The sequence below is a fragment of the Eutrema salsugineum genome, unplaced genomic scaffold (genome assembly GCF_000478725.1).
Source record: "Eutrema salsugineum unplaced genomic scaffold, Eutsalg1_0 scaffold_4, whole genome shotgun sequence".
Taxonomy (NCBI): Eukaryota; Viridiplantae; Streptophyta; class Magnoliopsida; order Brassicales; family Brassicaceae; genus Eutrema; species Eutrema salsugineum.
In genome coordinates this window covers 12,134,916-12,142,710 of record NW_006256686.1, presented here as the reverse complement: position 1 = coordinate 12,142,710, position 7,795 = coordinate 12,134,916, and the positions used below count along the sequence as shown (strand labels likewise).

The 7,795-nt window shown below is 42.1% G+C and overlaps 1 non-coding gene across 1 annotated transcript; it reads left to right on the top strand.

Moving 5' to 3' along the window:
- Nucleotides 1–5,369: 5,369 nt before the first annotated feature.
- Nucleotides 5,370–5,476, top strand: LOC112084855. The gene has a single exon (XR_002898513.1). It is a non-coding gene; the product is annotated as a small nucleolar RNA R71 (small nucleolar RNA).
- Nucleotides 5,477–7,795: the final 2,319 nt, after the last annotated feature.

Below are 7,795 nucleotides of genomic sequence, written 5' to 3'. Positions count from 1 at the left end.
GGTGCTTGGGAAGTGTAAGGCTTCCTGGAGGGCACATCTTTGCAGTGCATGTACACGACCAGAGAGAGGCGTCTAGACATGTGTCCATTCCGGAGACTGTATCTTTCTGCTCATAGATCCGAATTGAATGCTCTTGGACGTTCTGGAAAGAAGGCTCAAATGTCTATGGTTCTCATGAAGGACCCGGAAACTAAATCGGCCTGGAAGTGCACCGTCCTTCGCATCCTTTAGAACTGATCTGCTCGGTCCGGAATACCTGCGAGACTGGGGTTCCTTCCGACAAGCTTATCTCTCTGCTCACGCGTCCGAATTCCACGATTCTACTTGCTAAGAGACCGTGATGCAATGCTCTCCAACTTCTATGAAGCACCCGCCGTCTGAATCGGACCGGAAGGCTCCCCGGACAGGCGATTATTCAGGGGTATCGGATTGCTCCGGAATGAGTGCGAGACCTGTTCGTCTTCCGATTACCATATCTTTCAGTTCTGTGGTCCAAATGCCTTGATTCCAACTGTTATGAACTCTTGACTCAATTATCTCCAACCTTTATGAAGACTCCGATAGCTGAATCTGACCGGAAGGTTCCCTGGACGGGCGATTTCGGAAACGTGTCTGCACCCGGAGATTTTGGCCGAGAGACTTGACCGCGGTACGTGTTTTTGGCCGAGAAAGCTACCCGCGGGAAGGATTTTGGCCGAGAACCTTCGACCTTCAGTACACCATTTTGCCGAGAAACCCAAAATTGTTCCTTTTCACCATATTTGATCATTCCAACTCCATTTCTTCATCTGAATCATATCCTCCACTCCAAATTGGCTCCAAAAGCACCTGTTTAACACTCCAAAACATGCAAAACTCTCTTGGACCTAATGCAATCTCCTAAGTCCTAAAACAATGCCTAAAGACCTAAAATGCATGAGATAAGACATGATTTGGACTAAAACATGTACACTAAATGATGCAATTTATGAATATATCAACTCCCCCACACTTATCCTTTGCTTGTCCTCAAGCAAAAAGAACAAATGAGAGAGAGAGGTTGAATGCATTGGGAGTTCATATTTCCTTTGAAAGAGAAAAGTGACAACTAAGAGAATTCAAGTTCATGCTCAATATGCAATGCAAGACCATACTCTGATGTAACAACTCAACAGTAATCTCCACAAGTTCTCTTATTCCTCAACTCTTTGACATTCATTAAGCTCTTTACCAAGTGGATCAAATGATGCAATGTTCAAACAAGCAAAGTTTGGCTAGGGTGAGGTAATGAGACTAAAATGATCTCATCAGCGCCTGAGTGGGTTCAATGCAGCAAGGGGATCTCTCTATGAATGATCAAACTTTGGCAGAATGCTAAAGGTAAAAAGCAACCTATGCATACAAGGGCAAGGACTCATCCCACCCCACACTCTACTCAAAGCTTTCTCACTTGCTCAACCTCTCAAGATCCTCACTTTCCAAACTCGTTTTCCTCTCACTAGGGGACTCACTTTTCATTTTCACACTCAAGTCTTGGAGTCCAAACTTTACATAGCTCTTTTTCACTTTCTTTTGTAACCTCTAGCCTCTTTTTCTTTCTTTTTAAAACATTTGAGCTCTTGGGCTTCTTTTCTTTTCTTTTCACTTAGAGGCTAGACTTTTTCTTTTCAAAACACTAGAGCTCACTTTCTTGACTCAAAACTCCAAGACTGATTTCTTTTCTTTTTCTATCCCCTAGTTCCCACCATTCTCCTTTTATTTCCACTCATCTCTCCTTTTTCCACTCACCAACAAGTATTCCCCCACACTTAGTTCTCACCAAATCTCTCAGCTCCTTGATGATGGAACTTAACACTCAATGAGACTTGCCCTTGTCGCTCTAAACCTAACACTTTCTGCTAAGTTTGATCCAAGGTGGCCTTTCAATCACACACAAACATTTGGCTTGAAGGAAGGATGGGTTCAAGGTGAGGAAAACTGATCCAGATGTGGACTCAGCTATTTGAGCTAAGGAAGAGGGTGGTAAAAACAGGATTCTAGCTCAAATATGTATATAGGTATCCACAAGCTTATTCAAACAATGCATCAAAGATAATTTCAAGTCAAGTTCAAGGTTTTCACTTATTAGAGTTGAGTTCAATTCAAACTTGCTTCTCAGATTCAAATCATTTCAAGCCTTGCAAGCAAAGAAGTCATTTCACAAGCATATTTAATCCAAATTCTCAAAGTGATGTACTCTCAAGGAAAGAACCTATCATTACTCCCATTTGCATAGGATGTAAACCTATATGAAAATGCAAACTAGACTCAACCTAAAATGTGAATGCAACTACATGAGCATTTTTTGTGAAAATTTTTTCAGATTTTTCCATTTTTTTGGTTTTTATATGCACTTAGATGAATGCAAAATGAGACTCAAAGTGAAAAGGAAAATAAGATCAGAATAAACATGATTAGTAAACACAAAACCCCTCCCCCACACTTAAATAACACAGTCCCTTGTGTTATAAAAGCATGAGAAAGAGAAAAAAAATCAAACATGAAATGCAAAAGATAAAGAAAAATGCTAAATGCTCATGTACAAGTGTATGGAGTGATACCTGGTGTGGTTCTTGTGCAAAAGGGGAGTGAGTATCTGCACCAGATGAGGCCAGACACCACTGGAGATGGGTTTGGCTTGGCCTGAACTCCCTTGCTGCGGCCTGGTCTTGTGTTTCCCAGGTAGCACACCTAAGCCGCAGGGTTTTTTTTTTTTTTACTTAGAAAATTGGCCAATCTTCTTATGCTGCTACCTGGTTTCTCTTTTCCCAGCTAGCACACCTAACTTGGAGTGTTTTGCGAATGGATGTGCGGGTTGGCTTCTCTTGTTTCTAGGCCGCAGCACCAGGTAGCAGAGTTTGGGACTTAGAACTCTTGGCCTGTTCTTCTTTTGCTGCGGCCTGGACATCTTTCACTAGGTAGCATGCCCAGGCCGGAGTAAATTGCGAGTCCTGCTGCGGCCTGGGCTCTTCTTGATCCAAACCGCACACCTAGGTAGCACTGAGGCGTTCTCCAAGTTTTTCAGTCCTTAAACACTTCTCTCAGCTCTCTCACATGCTCCATTCCATTCATCACTGAGCTATGTCCTCCAAAAATCACCTAGAACCTGAGACCAACTCACAAAACCCATCAAAAGATCCTAAAACATAAAAAGAAATGAGAGAAAAGAATAAAAAGATTATATACAAGGATAAGCTTGGGGTGTCTCCCAAGAGCACTTTGTTTAAAGTCACTAAGTTTGACTTTCAAAAACCTGTTTTCAGCTGGGGTGAGGTTGAGCACTGATGCTCTTCAGCACTTCAATGGTCCTGAGCAAGAAATCTGAGTTGGTTTGCTGCCTTTGGGAACCATTAGACCCTTGTCCTTGAGATCCTACCTTGAGACCTTTGTCCACCAGCTCTTGAATACCATCTGGGTCTTTATCAAAGATGGCCCTTGTGAGAAATGCCCTCACTTCAGCAAACAGACCTGGCTTCCCATTGCAATCCAGCTTATACTTCAGAGAACCATCATCATCAACCCAAGGAGTGAGATCAAAGTCTTGAGAAGAAAGATCAGGTTTAATACTCTTGTCTTCTGATGCTGAGCCATCACTTTTGGTGTTAATCATCCTTAGATCACTAAGTGTAGGAGACCATGAGAGCAAGATGTCTTCTTCTCTGATCAATGGCTGTTCAGTCCCATCCTTGTAAACAGAGTTGGTGTGAGGTTCTTTTTCCATTTCCACAGCTGAGAGAGATTGGGATCCACCTAAAATCCCAGTACTTCCTACATACTTCATCTCAAGTACCTTAGGGGGTTCTATCTCTTGAACAACTGATCCACAAAATTCAGCTAAAGGTGGTTGAACAGGGTAAAAGGCATCCTTATCCACCTTTGTAAGCACCACTCTTTGAGTATCAAAGTCAATCATTGCACCAGTGGTGTTGAGAAATGCAGTTCCAAGCAATAGGGGGAGCTCTTTGGTCTTCTTCATCTTCATGATCACAAAATCAGTGGGAATTATGCATTCACCAACTTGAAGTGGATAGTCTTCTAAAAATCCATATGGTTTCTTGGAGTAGGAATCACCAAAGGTGATAGAAGAGGGGTAGGACGTTATAGACCTGACCTTTAGCTTCTCCATCATATCTTTAGACATTATACTCACACTTGAGCCTGAATCACACAAAGCATTCTCAACTCTAAAGTTTCCAAGAGTGCAAGAGATGGTGAACTTCCCTGGGTTGCCTAGCTTTGGGAGGGAGGTGGGCTTCATCTGAGTTGATTCAGAGGTGGAGGCACAATCTGTTAGCTTTCCTTGACCAGTTGGATGCTCCTTTGTTTCAATAGACACTGAATCATTTCCTTGCTGAACAGAAAAAACTGAACCGGCTGCCCCCACACTTTTGCTCTCAATGTCGTCATTGAGTTCATGTAAGAAGCCAATGAAATCATCTATAATGGTGTCCTCATCTACTTGAGTGTGTGCATTCTCAGTAAAAACTTGACCATAAAGGAGGTCTTCAATCTCTTGCACAGCAGCTGAATAGTCCTCATTGGAGTAGATGGCATTGCAATAATCTTTTGAGTTTTGAAGAGCTTTACCAGGAAGAGAGACTTGTGGTTCAGAAGTGCAGATGCCCTTGTTCTTTTTAATAGACTTTAGTTCAGTACCTAGTGTCTCCAGGTCAGATACCATCTTTTGTTGTCCTAGTAAGAGCTGTTGGAGAAGAACATTGAAATCAGGACTTTGTTGAACAGTTGGTGGGCCAAAACCAGGAGGTGGAGCCTTTGGCTGTAGGCTGACTTGATTTGTGAAGCTATTCCCTTGATTCTGAACCGCTGGTTGCTGAAAACCCTGTTGACCTTGGGAGTTACCTTGGTACTGATTCTGTTGAACAAAGCTTTGAGGAGGGTATATTTGGTCTTGGGGGTTGGCCACATTGTTGCTCCTATAGGACAAGTTCTGGTGGTTGTTGAAGTTGTTGTAACCATTGAACTTGTTTTGATTTCCAATGAAGTGCAACTCCTCTTGAGTGAGACCCTCTTCATTGATATTTGTGAAGCATCTCTTCTCCTCACTCACATAGTGTATAGGCTTTTGAGTGGCAGCTAGGGCTTTGTCAAGCTTTATATTCAACACTTTAAACTTCTCTTCCAGCTCTTGGTGTCTACCAGAATCTTCTCCTCTATAGCTTCTATCATAATCTTCCCCATAAGTGTCTTGGCTCATGGCTAAGTTCTCAACAAGTTCCATAGCTGCATTGATTTCTTTTGCCAAGAAATTTCCATTTGATGCTGTGTCCAACTGAATCCTAATCTTAGGAACAGCTCCTCTATACAAAGTGCTAAGGAGAGAGGCTTCTGAAAAGCCATGATGTGGACACTTATTTGTGTAGCTTCTAAACCTGTCCAAAGCTTCTCCAAAGGTCTCATTAGAATGTTGAGTGAAGCTGGAAATCTGGTTCCTTAGCTTTGCAGTCCTTGAGCTTGAGAAGAACTTGGATAGAAAGGCAATCTTGCATTGCTCCCATGTGTGGATGGATCCTCTTGGGAGGTTCTTTTCCCACTGATGTGCCTTATCTCCAAGGCTGAATGGGAACAATCTCAGTTTGAAACTGTCTTCAGATACCCCATTGATCTTAGTGAGATCACAAACTCTGTCAAACTGATCCAGATGCTCCAAGGGATCCTCCATAGGTAAGCCATGGAACTTCTGATTCTGAACCATATTGATCAAAGAGGCCTTCACCTCAAAGTTGTTGTTTTGGACAGGAGGTGGCCTGATTCCTGCTCCATACTGGTGTGCATAAGCTCGGTCATTCTCACCAACAAAGACTGGTTGGGGCTGATGACGTATGGGTGGGTTTGGGTGGGGCTGTGGTGGATTAACCTGAGGTCGGTCTTGGTTCTGGTTACCCTGAGCGTGTCCCTGATGGACCTGAGCCTGTTGAGCCTGAATTCCAATCCCATTACCAGCTCTTTGACCTTGATCAGCTTCTTGAGCCTGATGCTCATTCCCAACTTGCTGATTCATTCCTAACCTCTCCAAGTGAACAGCTCTTTCTCTTTGTCTTCTGGCTTGGCTTCTTGTGATCATAAACCTGAAAACAAAGACAGAGCTTGAAAGGTGATCAGTAAAACAAAATAAACTTGATCTCAAAAACTATATCAGAAACTAATGCTAACAATCCCCACACAATATGGCAACGGCGCCAATTGATAACTAAGGTTTTTAAAGCCTTAGATGGGTTATCAATCCCCTTGTCAAAGTAGTATAAGGGGTGTCAATCCATATGTGTGGTAGTTAGGCACTAGTTTATGTGATAGGTTCTTAAGTCAAGTAATCAAAGATGAGTTTTGTGAAACCAGCAACAAGAAAGCATAAAACAAGAAACAAACAAGCTATGATTAATGAACTAAGCAAGCAAACAAAACAAGATGATGGTGATTAAGCAAATGATAAAAGCTAAACCTCTAGATGTGATCATTGATTAGGGTGCTTTAGATATTGAATCATGATGCTAAGAACATAATGCAACACTTGCTACTCTTTAGTCTAGGCTTCTTAATCAGATTAATTCATTCCCATGACAATAATCCCTTTGCAAATCACTTAATCAAGTCTAACAACCATTAGATATAATCAAGCAATCAGCAAGCATAATGCATCAAGCCTAATAAGTGACCAAACAATCTCTCAACCAAGAAGACTGAATCTTATACAGAAAAACATAACAAGCAATCACATGATCTCAAACATTTCAACTTAGAACTCTAATCTAGACTAATCCTCTCATGAAGGCATTAATCTCTACACTAATCCACTTTCAAACCAAATCATCATTTGTGAAATATGAATCAATGAGCATTAAGAAACAGTTCTAATATGTCATTCATGCATTTAACAAATCATTCCCATGATGAAAAAGGCATAAACCCTTAAGTTAGCTCATTCAGGCATTTCATCAAACACTTTTGGTGCATGAAATGCCTATGAACCCAGATTTCACTTTCCCAAGGAAATCTGGCATTAGGAGCAACTAACTAAGGAAATGGAATGAGAATCTAAACCCTAAACATCACCAATCAAACATCTAAGCACCCTAATCTACACACCTAGAAGTTTAAAAGATGACTACTCACTAATCATGAAGAACACATCTAATCTTTTGCAAGAGATGATGTTAATCATGATTAGAAGTAGAAATGAGATGATGAGATGATAAGAAACAGACTTGGAATGATCAAATCCCTTCAGATATCTCTTAATCAAAAACGTTTTTACCCTCAAAAGGAAAGAAAACTAGAGAGAAAACTAAGTAGAAGATAACCTCCCTAGGGTTTTTCTCCAAAAAACTATATATACCTAGTGCTAATGGACCGGGTCAGCCCAGGACAAACTGGGTACTGACCCGGCTCAGTTGGGTCAAGTGGAAATCCTGCGGGTCAGTCCAGTATGTCCCAGGTCGCACACCTAAGTCGCAGTAGATGAAGACTTGTCTTGTGAAGCCTGAATCGCCTTGTCTTAGCCGCACGCCTAAGTAGGAGTGTTTTGCGAGTGTTGCTGCGGCTTGGTCTCCTTCCTCTCCAACTCGCAGGGCTAAGGCGGTTTCTGGGGAATGTACAAACTGTGCGGGTTGGTCTCTATTGCACCTAGGTCGCAGGCTCAAGTCGGAGTGATTTGCGAGTGTTGCTGCGGCTTGGTCTCCTTCCTCTCCAACTCGCAGCATCCAGAGCAGCTTAGACCACTTCGCATTCCGGAGAGTGTAACTCCTATGAGACTTGTCCGAAT